The following is an 11,762-nucleotide window of genomic DNA, read 5'->3' as shown; positions in this document are numbered from 1 at the left end:
TGAGGTTTGGTGTGGACTTGTGGGGCTGAAGGGCCTGTTGAGCAGATGCTGGAGAATCCGAGATAACAAGGTGTAGAGCTGGATGAACACGGCAGGAAGGCTGACATCTCATGCCTAGACACTTTCTCAAGTTTTGATGAGACTGTTTTTAGAATTGGTTCAGAGAAACTATAACCAGTCCTGGAAACACAGCAAATGGAGCAAGCTCCTACTCTTTATTCCAACAATCAGTTTAACATAGGGTCTTTAAATAAAGGACATACCAGATATTAAAACTGACTAGAATAAGTATTACACACAGATGTCAACCAAGTAGGCCAAGAAGCAATGCCATGAAAGTGCTGGACTACCTTAAGTCCCAGTTACCTTCCATATTTTCCATCAGCCTGACTGTGTGCAAAGACTTGTAAATCACTGCTGTCAGTTTTTACTGTTCCCAAACTCCTGGGCTTCCTGACCAGGCCAAACAGTCAGTTTACACCAACACTTTTTCAGCACCTTTTCTATAAATCTCTCTTCGCAGTGAATGTAGATCATTGGAAATGTACCAATCGAATGAGGTAGGGCAGAGCTGACGTCACCAACAAGGCTCATGAACCAGCTCCATGACTAGCAGCGGGTCAGTGAGAGTGCAGCAACAATCGGTACAGAACCGCACGCTCAGAGAATGTCCCAGCACAGGGCAAGATGCTTCAGCCTGTCACTGTCTGCATCAGCGATAATGTGAACTGCAGATGCTGGAGAATCCAAGATAACAAAGTGTGAAGCTGGATGAACACAGCAGGCCAAGCAGTATCTCAGGGGCACAAAAGCTGGTGTTTCGGGCCGAGACCCTTCATCAGAAAAGGGGGATGGGGAGAGGGTTCTGGAATAAATAGGGAGCGAGGGGGAGGTGGACTGAAGATGGATAGAGGAGAAGATAGTTGGCTGTTGGTTTGTTCGCCGAGTTTGGCAAATGAATTGCAAAAGTTTCGTCTCCAGTCGAGAAGACATCATCAGTGCGTAGCCGCTGCTGTGTCGGAGAAGATAGGTGGAGAGGAGGCAGTCAGGTCAAAGAGGCAGGGATGGAGCCAGTAAAGGTGAGTGTAGATGGGGAGGTAGGTAGGGGATAGGTCAGTCGGGAAGGACGGACTGGTCAAGGAGTCGGGATGAGGTTTGTAGGTATGAGATGGGGGTGCGGTTTGAGGTGGGAGGAGGGGACAGGTGAGAGGAAGAAGAGGTTAGGGAGGCGGGGACAAACTGGGCTGGTTTTGGGATGCAGTGGCGGAAGGGGAGATTTTGAAGCTTGTGAAATACACATTGATACCATTGGGCTACAGGGTTCCCAAGCAGAATATGAGTTGCTATTCCTGTAACCTCCAGGTGGCATCGTTGTGGCACTGCAGGATGCCCAGGACGGACATGTCATTTGCAGAATGGGAGGGGGAGTTGTTTAGCGTGAACCGAGCATGGGTGATCTGCAGAATTGTCCCCAAGACTCCGCTTGGTTTCTCCGATGCAGCAGAGCCACAACGGGAACAGCGGATGCAGTATACCATATTGGCAGATGTGCGACCTGGGATTGAGATGAGGGGGGAGGTCGAGGGGAAGATGGAGCACTTTCTGCGGTTGCAGGGAAAAGTGCCAGGTGTGGTGACGCTGGTGGAGAGGACCAGAGAGTCACGGAGAGAGTAGTCCATCCGGAAGGCAGATAAGGGTGGGGACGGGTTGTGAGGGATGAGTTGTGCAAAATGTGGGAGACACGGTCGAGGGAGTTTTCGACGACTGAGTTGGGGGAGGTTGCAGTCTTTGAAAAACGAGGACATCTGAGATGTACAGGGTGTGGAATTCCTCATCCTGGGAGCAGATCTGGCGCAATTGGGAATAGGGGATGGCATTTTTGCAGGAAGGTGGGTGGGAGGAGTTGCATTCCAGGTAGTTTTGGGAGTCAATGGGCTTGAAATGGATATTGGCTTCTAGGTTATTGCCGGAGATGGAGACAGAGAGGTCCAGGAAGGAGGGAGAGGCGTTAGAGATGGTCCAGGTGAACTTAAGGTTGGGGTGGAAGGCGTCAGTGAAGTGAATGAACTGTTTGAGCTCCTCGTGGATGCATGAGGCGGCGTTGATGTAGTCATCACTGTAATGGAGGAAGAGGTGGAGTTTAGGGCCTGTGAAAGTATGGAAGAGGGATTGTTCCACATAACTTACAAAGAAGGAGGCACAGCTTGGGTCCATGCAGGTACCCATGGCCACCCCCTTTGTCTGTTGGTAGTGGGAGGAATTGAAAGAGAAGTTGTTGAGGGTGAGGAAGAGTTCGGCAAGGCGGATGAGGGTGTCAGCGGAGGGGGACTGGTTGGGCCTGCGGGAGAGGAAGAAGCGGATGACCTTTAGGCCATCTGTATTGGGAATGCGGGTTCATAGGGACTGGATGTCCATGGTAAAGATGAGGTGTTGGGGACTGGGGAATTGTAAGTTTTGGAGGAGATGGAGAGCATGGGTGGTGTCACAGACGTAGGTAGGGGCTTCCTGGGCGAAATGTGAAAAAATGAATTCCAGTGAGGTGGAGATCCATTTGGTGGGGCAGGAGCAGGCAGAGATAATGGTCAACCAGGGCAGTCAGGTTTGTGGATTTTGGGAAGGAGATAGAAACAGCCGTTGCAGGGTTGGGGAATGATGAGGTTGGAGGCTGTGGGTGGGAGGTCACCTGAGGAGATGAGGTTGTGGATTGTTTGGGAGATGATGGTTTGGTGGTCGGGCGTGGGGTCATGATTAAGGGGGCAGTAGGAGGTGGTGTTGGAGAGTTGGTGTGTAACCTCAGCGATGTAGAGGTCAGTGTGCCATACTACAACTGTGCCTCCCTTGTCCATGGGTTTTATGGTGAGGTTGGGATTGGAGCCGAGGGATGTACGTTCTGCAGGGAAGAGGTTGGAGTGAGTGCGAGGGGTGTAGAGGTCTGAGAGAGGGATGCTCTGAGCTTGGGTAGGCTGGATTGCAGTGCCTGGAGTTGCCGTCGCATTGCTGCGAGTGTGTGTTTCAGGAGTCGCAGGGAAAGATGCTTCTGAAGCGTCTTAATGTTCTGGATGTAGACATTGTCACATCTTGGGACAAATTGGGAAGGCTTGAATGTGGACTGTAGTCCAATGGGGATGATCTGGTTCCTGAGGCAGGTACTAGGAAAGGTAACGTGGCTGTAGTACCTGGTTTGCTACAGGACATGGTTGAGCTGTCTCAAGGCCGAATAGGGCAGTTTTTGGCCACTTTTCCAGGGTAATGGTGAGACTGCATTTGGCTGTGGGCAGGATGAAATCAGAAGCCATCCAGAGATGATTGACTGAAGTGATTCCTTCGAGAAGTATTTATCTTCAGAGGAAATCATGACCAGACTGGCCCTGGGACTTGTTGCACTTTAGGCGAATGACACATGATCTTGTTTGAACGCAAAATATTCCGAGCAGTCTTTTCAAGTTGAATGCTGAAACAATATTTCCATTTGTGCACGAGATTACCACCAGTGGATGGACTGTAAAACTGGACAATATCTCAGTTAGACAATGGTGACTTGTTTATTTTACCCTTTCCAAGGATTGTGTGTTTATGAAAGTCTTTCCAGAGAGAGATGGAGGATAAGTTATTGAATATTCGTAAGGGAGTGGCAGACAGATTCATGACTAAGAATAACACACCAATTTTAGCAGGGGTGGAGAGGAGCGTTTATTTGAGGCCACATCATTCAAGAGCTCACCGCATGGCGAACTTGGTTTGATTTTTCTAATCACTTACTCCTGATCCAAGTTTTCACATGGCCATGAAGGCACTCCCTTTCAGAATGATGGGTCCAACTTCCAAATACGATTTGAAAAATGACACTATGAAAATGCTCAGGAAAGCTTCATGGTTTTTCAGAAAGATCAGAGACATAGAACAAAGTTAAAATCTCAATAAAACTGCTTTAGTAAACAGATTGGGCTGAATATATGTCTTTAATAGTACAGATTACTTTTATTTGTACTGTTGAGATGACTTTTGTTGGCAAGACCTGCATTTCTTGCCTCTGTCTAATTTCCATTCAGAATATGATGGTGAAACCCAGGGACACTAACATATGTTACATGGAGGCGTTCAGGATTCTGAAGAAGTGTCAGTGAATGGGCAATGATATAGATTCAAGCCAGGATGCTGTGTGGTCTTTGAGATTGTAATCCTCATCACTTGATGCTCACAACACATGGAAATTGTGATCAGAGATAATGGGAACTGCAGATGCTGGTGAATCCAAGATAACAAAGTGTGAAGCTTGATGAACACAGCAGGCCAAACAGCATCTCAGGAGCACAAAAGCTGACATATTATGGAAATTGTGAGATTGCTTTTTCTGTTTTCAAAAAATTAAGGTCGGAGAGCCATTCAGCATAAAAACAGGGCCTGCAGCTAAACATGTCTATTCCAATCAAAAAACCAAAACTACATTAATCACACTTATCTTCAAGTCGACACCCACTAGGCATGGCATTTTGAGTGCTCCTCCAGCTGCTTCAAAAAATGTTGCGTTATCTTTAATTATCTGTGACCTGAGCTGTGATTTGTCTTTTTCTTTCACATTATGTATGAACTGCATTTTGCAAATATATCCCACGACATCAAAGACAGCAATTAGCTCTATAGATCAATAATTTTTCTGGAAAATGAGACATTTTTAAAATTCATTTGGGATTTTTATGTAGCTAGACCGGCATTAATTGACCTTGAAAACTTCCAGCTAGAAGTTCACCAAATTGGAAATGTAGTGGACACTGAAAAAGGTTACTTCAGAGTACAATGGGACCTTGATCACATGGGACAATGGACCAAGGAATGGTAGGTAGATTTAATTTGAATAAATCTGAGGTGTTGCATTTTGGAAATCAAATTAGGGCAGCACTTGTACTCTAAATGGTAAAGCCCTGGGGCGTATTGCTGAGCGATGAGTCTTGGTGAGCAGGCGCTTTGTTCCTTGAAAGGGGATTCAGAGATAGATAGGACAGTAAACAGAGCATTTAACATAGAACATAGAATATTACAGTGCAGTACAGGCCCTTCGGCCCTCGATTTTGTGCTGAAATATGAAACAATCTGAAGTCCATCTAAACTACACGATTCCATTATCATCCATATGTTTATCCAATGACCATTTAAATGCCCTAAAAGTTGGGAGTCTACTCCTGTTGCATTTCGTACAACTTGCCTTTATTGGTCAGTGCGTTGCGTGTAGTTGTTGGGTGGTCCTGTTGCGGCTGGACACTGGTTAGGCCACTTTTGGAATATTGCATGCAATTCACGTCTCCCTGCTATCGGAAGGATGTTGTGAAATTTGAAAAGGTTCAGAAAATATTTATAAGCATGTTACCTGGGTTGGAAGGTTTGAGCTGCAGGGAGAAACTGAATAGGCTTTTGCCTGGAAATTCGGAGGCTGAGGGGTGACCTTACTGAGATTTATAAAGTCAGGAGGAGAATAGCTAGGGTATTTAGACAAGGTGTTTTCAATGGGGTGGGGGAGTCCAAAATGAGAGGGTGCGAGTTTAAGGTGAGCTGGAAAAGATTTAGAAGGAACCTCAGGGGTAACTTTTTCACACAGAGGGAGGTGAGTGTGTGGAATGAGCTGCAAGGGGAAGTAATGGAGTTTGGTCCAATTACAACATTTGAAAAGATGGGTATGTGATTAGGAAAGGTTTAGAAGGATACGGGTCAAAAGCTAGCAAATGGGACAAGATTTATTGGGTATATGTAATTGGGATGGATGAAGTGAACTGAAGCCTCTGTTTCCATTCTTCACAACTTTCTGACTCTGATTTGGTGAACTTCAGATGAATAGTTACACACAGGATATTTGTCACTGGAAGTTGATTATCTCTTTGAATATCAAGGTGGTGCTTTTGGATTGCCCCCTGTTGGAGATAATTCCTGCCCAGCAACACTGAAGAACTGTTCTTGTTAGCCATTCATCAGCGAAACCTGAATGGTGCCTCATATTTTGGAATAACGACATAGACTACTGCAGGAACTGAGGACTGTGAAACGGTGCTGAGGAACATGATCTGTTAGTTTGTGAGCATTCACAATCTTGGCTCAAACAGAAACATTCTCTTTGGAAATGCATATTCGAGTGGCACGAACATGGAACCAGATCATGGAAACAGCAGTGGAGGGGAGTGGGGATTAAGAACCGGCAGGAAAACAAATACATTCTCAAAGTGTGTGCATGGGAAGAAGGAGTTTGTTCTTCTGTTGAGGAATGACGCCATAACAGCTAAAATATTTTATTCTAATGAAGGGAAAGCTGTATCCATTTTATTGGTTTTGTTAAAATAATGGCGATAAACAGCTGGAATAATCTTGCACTGACCATTTTAAAAATCCTGTATATCTTCAGAGATAGCTGGGCTGTCCTCGGCTGAGTAAGTGCTGATACTGTCTGAGTGATGCTGTTTTGAAACACTTTCTGAGCAGAGTTGATGGAACAGACAAACAAGTACCATTGGCCAGTACTTCAGAATACATCAGACCTTTCATGGCTGCTCCCACATAGAATCATACAATTGAGAAAAGGCCCATTGAGACTACACCACCAGGTGCTGATCAAAGTGCTTTTAAAGTTTGGGATGTTCCCTGCCTCAACCACCCTCCTAAACCGTGCATTCCAGACACCAACTAGCCTCATCACAAATAGGACAAACATCTGCTGACAGAATTGGAAGTCCATACCGAAAAAAATGTTTTGGAATATTGTGAGAACAATGAGCACAGTGTTCTGTACTTTCACTCTTGAGTGTTTTAGCTCATGTTCCAACATCATTTGAAGTGAGATCAGAGTAACTTGCGATGCCACCCATGTTACTTCACTCATTGTGGCATTATGGACCCTGAACAAAAATGTGATCAATGCAAATTGGAGACACTCCTGCACTGGTAATGTCCTCGACTGGACAATGGGAAAATCAATCTCTGAAAGTAGTCATTCAAGTCACTTGTCATCCTGGATAGGCACTAAATTGCTGTTCCTTGACTACAATGTATTGAAAAAAAAAATCCTGGAATCCCTAACAAACAGCTCTGTCTGCATGTCTGCAGCATTTGGATTGGAAGTGTTTCAGGAAGGTAGCTCGCTGTTATTTTATCCAGAGCTATTGGTGATGACAAATAAACTCAGCCTTTGCTAGTGCCTGCTAAAACCAATGGTTGAGTGCGTCCTATGAAAAATATCAAGATATTTTATGTTTTCAAAGTTGAGCCCAAATTCTCAGAAAGGGAAGACTTTGCTGGATTGGTGTAACCCCAGCGACATCAGGAGCATGGTATGACATTGAGGTAAGGGTCTGCATCGTTTTCAGTAAGTGGACTGATTGTGCGATATCAGTGCCACTGAGTTCAAACTTTTCATGGCAATTTATCTCAATGTTCCATGCCATCGATACTTGGGATCTTTATTAAAGAAACTTTGCAATGTCTCCTTTAATGACGATTCACAAATACTTGAAGGTCAACTCAAATGGCAGCTTCACTGTTGTGATTCAGATCAGACAAATTGTGCAGTCCAAAAGAAAGAAAAGAAATGCTGGAATAAAAATTATCATGTCTAGCAGCATCTGCAATATGACTTTTTCAGAACAGATTCATAACAGACCAGATCTGTTAACTCAAAATCTGTCTCCAGATGTTGGTCATATATTGTGTTTCTCCACTAACTTCTATTTCAGGTTTCCTTAATCTCCAGAATTTTGCTTTTCTTGATAGGTCCAGATGTTGAACTTGGTTATATTTGGACAATATCATCCATCCCCGATTCTGTGACAGCCATTGGGCTGACTACAGGTGTATTACACCAGTGTCTGTTTCTTTATTAGAAATATTCTGTGAATAAGTCCTCAATGCATGAATTTTAGGAAATTGATTTTGATTGAAAATAAATTTCCAAGGCAGCTGCACTTCATGAGACAACAGAAGTAGATTACTCGTGATGGCACAATCCATACCCTTCTCTGAAAGTGTTTCCCCTCAGGCTCTGAAGCCTTTTCATACAAATCTCAGAATAATTACACCAAAGATGGAGGTCACTCAGCCCATCATCTCTGCACCAGCTCGGGGTGAACTATATCCCTATTATTCTTATCCTGTAAAGTCCCCATACACCGAACATTTTGAAATCCCAAAATGTCAGCTTTTCTGATCCTAAGATACTGCTTGGCCTGTTGTGTTCATCTAGCTCTAAACCTTGTTATTTTGAAATCTTTGTCTGCTTTTACTTCTGAATATCCTGTGCATATATGAACAATTTTATCATTCTGCATACCCCATGATTAAACAGTCTTTACCGAAAATATAATTTCCTATTACATTTAAAATTATCATTGTGTGTTCATATTGTTGTTTGGCATTCCATCTCCCGAATATAATCTATTTCCTTGCTCTGCATTACATTTCTTCCATCTATCAGAATAAGTGCTAGCTAAATACTGATGACATTGGGATATCACTGTACTCTTCTCCAGTCTCTACAGCCACTGCCCCCATTCCTCTCTGTCTCCGAACCAATGTCACATTCATTCTGTCCCTGGCTCTTTAGTCCATGGGCTTGAATGAACAGCATCATTGTACACACCATATTTGATTTTAGTTTAGGCCAATTGAATCAAGAAATGTAAATGTTACTGTTTTAAAGCACATAAACGGCAATGAAGAACTTTGTATCTTCAACATACAATGTTGTTTTATTACAGAAGTGAGAAATCCACACTTTCTCTGCAAGGCCAACACAATTTTGCTCAGCATTTTTTTTGTACAATCAGCACAGTAATGACATTTTGCTTCTATTTTTTTGGGGGGGTTAGTGTACTGATGCAGATGGTTACAGCATTGCACGTGGACAACAAGGCAGAGCCACGTAACTTGCAAAATGAAAACATCCATCATTCTCCCTCACCCCATACATCTTTAGATCAATTGGTGATGGAATAAACGACAAATAGCCAATGATGTTAAGATCCAATCCAGCCCAGTTTCAATTGTGAACCAAAGGTTCACTGAAGGTGTATTCAAAGGGGTTAACTGGGATTGTTTGTTCAGTGACTGTGATTGATGTCAGTCTCTATGGATTCTAACTGCGTCACAGGAAGCATTCCCTCTCCTATAACTGAGGCGCTCTGTTCAATGCCTTACCCCATAGTATAAGCGGGAGCATCAGTGACAGCACTAACAGGGTTCGGCAGCTGCAGAGAGAGGGGGCGGAGAGATCAGAATCTGAGAACAATAGACTGGAATGTTACAACAATGGATCAGAATCTCAGAACAATAGACTGGAATGTTACAACAATGGATCAGAATCTGAGAACAATAGACTGGAATGTTACAACAATGGATCAGAATCTCAGAACAATAGACTGGAATGTTACAACAATGGGCAGGGGTTTATCCTCGGGTCTTTATTATCTTACTGCATCTTGGTCAACGTTACCATTTTGAATACTAGGTGTACTGATGATTATTCAGGCTGGTTACTATCCCATTCTCGCTGTTGTTGGTGTTCCTGGTAAGCCTTTCTATCTCTGTCCAGTAACTACTGCCGCAAGGCATATACAACTTTGTTGCCGTTTCTGTTCCCTGTATTTGGAAAAGATGGAAACAATTATCTTCAGTTTCAATTAAAACCTCGCTTCATTGTCCATGAATTTCAGACTCATCCTTCGCAAGCATCTGAGAACAAGGCTTGTTCACAAAATTGAGGGCCTTTTTTGATTTATGTCTTACTATTGTCTCCATCACCAAATTTGTCCAACACCAGCTACATAATATCTGCACTCTCCCCCTCTGCCTCTGCGCTGTGGCTGGATAAACCATTATCTATGCCTTTGGAAAATTAAGACTTTCTGGTTCCAGCTGTCTTCTGACCAGTCTTCCAAGTTACAAATAATTTGATCACACCCTTGTTCTTGTTTTCAAAGAAACTAGCGATAGGGGCACCATGTTAGAGTAGTTAAGTCACTCAGCAGGTAATGCAGAGACACTGGTTATTACATGATAGATCCTGTTTCAAATCCTACCACAACTGGTGGTAGGACTTTCATTCTAATGATAAGAATTGTAACCATGGCCAATTTCACTATTAGCAACCATAAAACCAGCAGCAATTTCTCAAAAAACGTATCTCATTTCACTGATCCCCTCTGGTAAAGAAATCTAACGTTATTACCCGGGCTGGATTAAGAGTGAATTCAGACCCACAAAATGTGTTTGGCTTCAAACTGCCTTGTAGAATGGTCACAGCTAAAGGTAATTAATGATAGTCATCAAATGCTTCTTTTGCCAATGATTTCGTCATCCCATGAAATTTATTTTAAAAACACAGTAAAACCAAAGAAAGAAATATGTCAGAGATCTGAGACAAAAATAAAACAAAGTGCTGAGGAAAGTGAACAGTTTGGCAGGCTCTGGTGAAATAAAAGCAGAGGTAACATTTCAAGTCAACTGAACAAACATCAGAACTGAAATCTGCTGGCAAATATCGTGACTTATGCTGGTGTCAGGGATATTTGTTTTGAAGGGGGAAGGAATGAGTTGAATATATTAAGAAAGAGACAGCGAGAGAAAAATATAAGCAAAAAAGGAATTGTTGATGATCAGGTGGGATGGAAATAAAATGTGAAATTAATTACTTTTTTTTGCCTTTTCCCATATTCCTGAATGTCATGCCCATGTAGGTATACTTCTGAGTCCCTGCTTAAAGTAAGCTGTGTCACCTCAGTCTGTCTTTCCTGAATGTGGGCATCTTCTTTATGCATTAATGGTTTGTGGGTGTGACTGGCTGGGCCAGCATTTATTTCCCTTTCCTCGTTGCCCTTGAGAAGGTGTTTATGAGCTTTTTTCTTGCATCTCTACCGTACACATGCTGCATATTGCTGTAAATAGGTCTGCCCCGTGTCATTTCTGTGAGACATTGGGGTGTTTGATATAACTGAGTGGCTGGTTTGGTCATTCCAAATGGCAGTTGAGAGTCAACCACATTGCTGTTGGTCTGGAGTCAAACGTAGGCCAGGCCAGGTACGGATGGCAGATTTCCTCCCTTGAAGGTCATCCGTGAGCCAGGTGGGTTTTTCCCAATGATCAATGATGGCTAAATAGTTTCATCATTCCAGGTATTTCAATGAATTCAAATTCCACAATCTGCCGTGGCAGGATTTGAATTGGGGTGTGGGTCATTACCTGGGTCCTTGGATTAATAGTCTAGAAATAATTCCACAAGGCCATTTCATCCCCAACATCCCCAGTCAACTCCAGCAGCAACAGTGGTGTTGCTGTTACTGTGACTGTGGTACAGAAAATTGTGCAATTACATTGTCAACTGTTTCTATTCAGTGTGGGCACATTAAAATTTCAGTTCATTGTGACCGCGCAGAGATATAACGGTTTATCAGCCAGGAAAATAAACTAAGGAGTGGAAGGCATTTTCAACACTGAGAGAGTGCGCCATGTATGCACCAGGGAGAGGGCAGTACTGACAATGGCCATCAAGTGAACTGGTTTCATTCCAGAGCTTCCTCAGAGATAGTAGGAACAGCCGATGCTGGAATCTGAGATAACAAGGTGGAGAGTTGGATGATCTCAACAGGCCAGGCAGTATCAGAGATTCAGGAAAGTTGATGTTTTGGGATTTGAAAAGGATAGGTGTATATTCTGGCTGGGAGGTTTGCTGGTGTCAGTCGGGAGGATTGAAATTAGCTTGGCAGTGGTGGGGGAATCAATGCAACGTGAATGGA

The 11,762-nt window shown here is 43.4% G+C and overlaps 1 pseudogene; it reads right to left on the bottom strand.

The window, feature by feature from the left end:
- Positions 1-148: 148 nt before the first annotated feature.
- On the bottom strand, positions 149-329 carry LOC132209933 (U2 spliceosomal RNA; annotated as a pseudogene).
- Between the last annotated feature and the right edge of the window lie 11,433 nt (positions 330-11,762).

This window comes from Stegostoma tigrinum, chromosome 8, assembly GCF_030684315.1.
Source record: "Stegostoma tigrinum isolate sSteTig4 chromosome 8, sSteTig4.hap1, whole genome shotgun sequence".
Lineage (NCBI taxonomy): Eukaryota > Metazoa > Chordata > Chondrichthyes > Orectolobiformes > Stegostomatidae > Stegostoma > Stegostoma tigrinum.
Note: the sequence above shows the minus strand (reverse complement) of the source record. Positions and strands in the feature narration are given on the sequence as shown.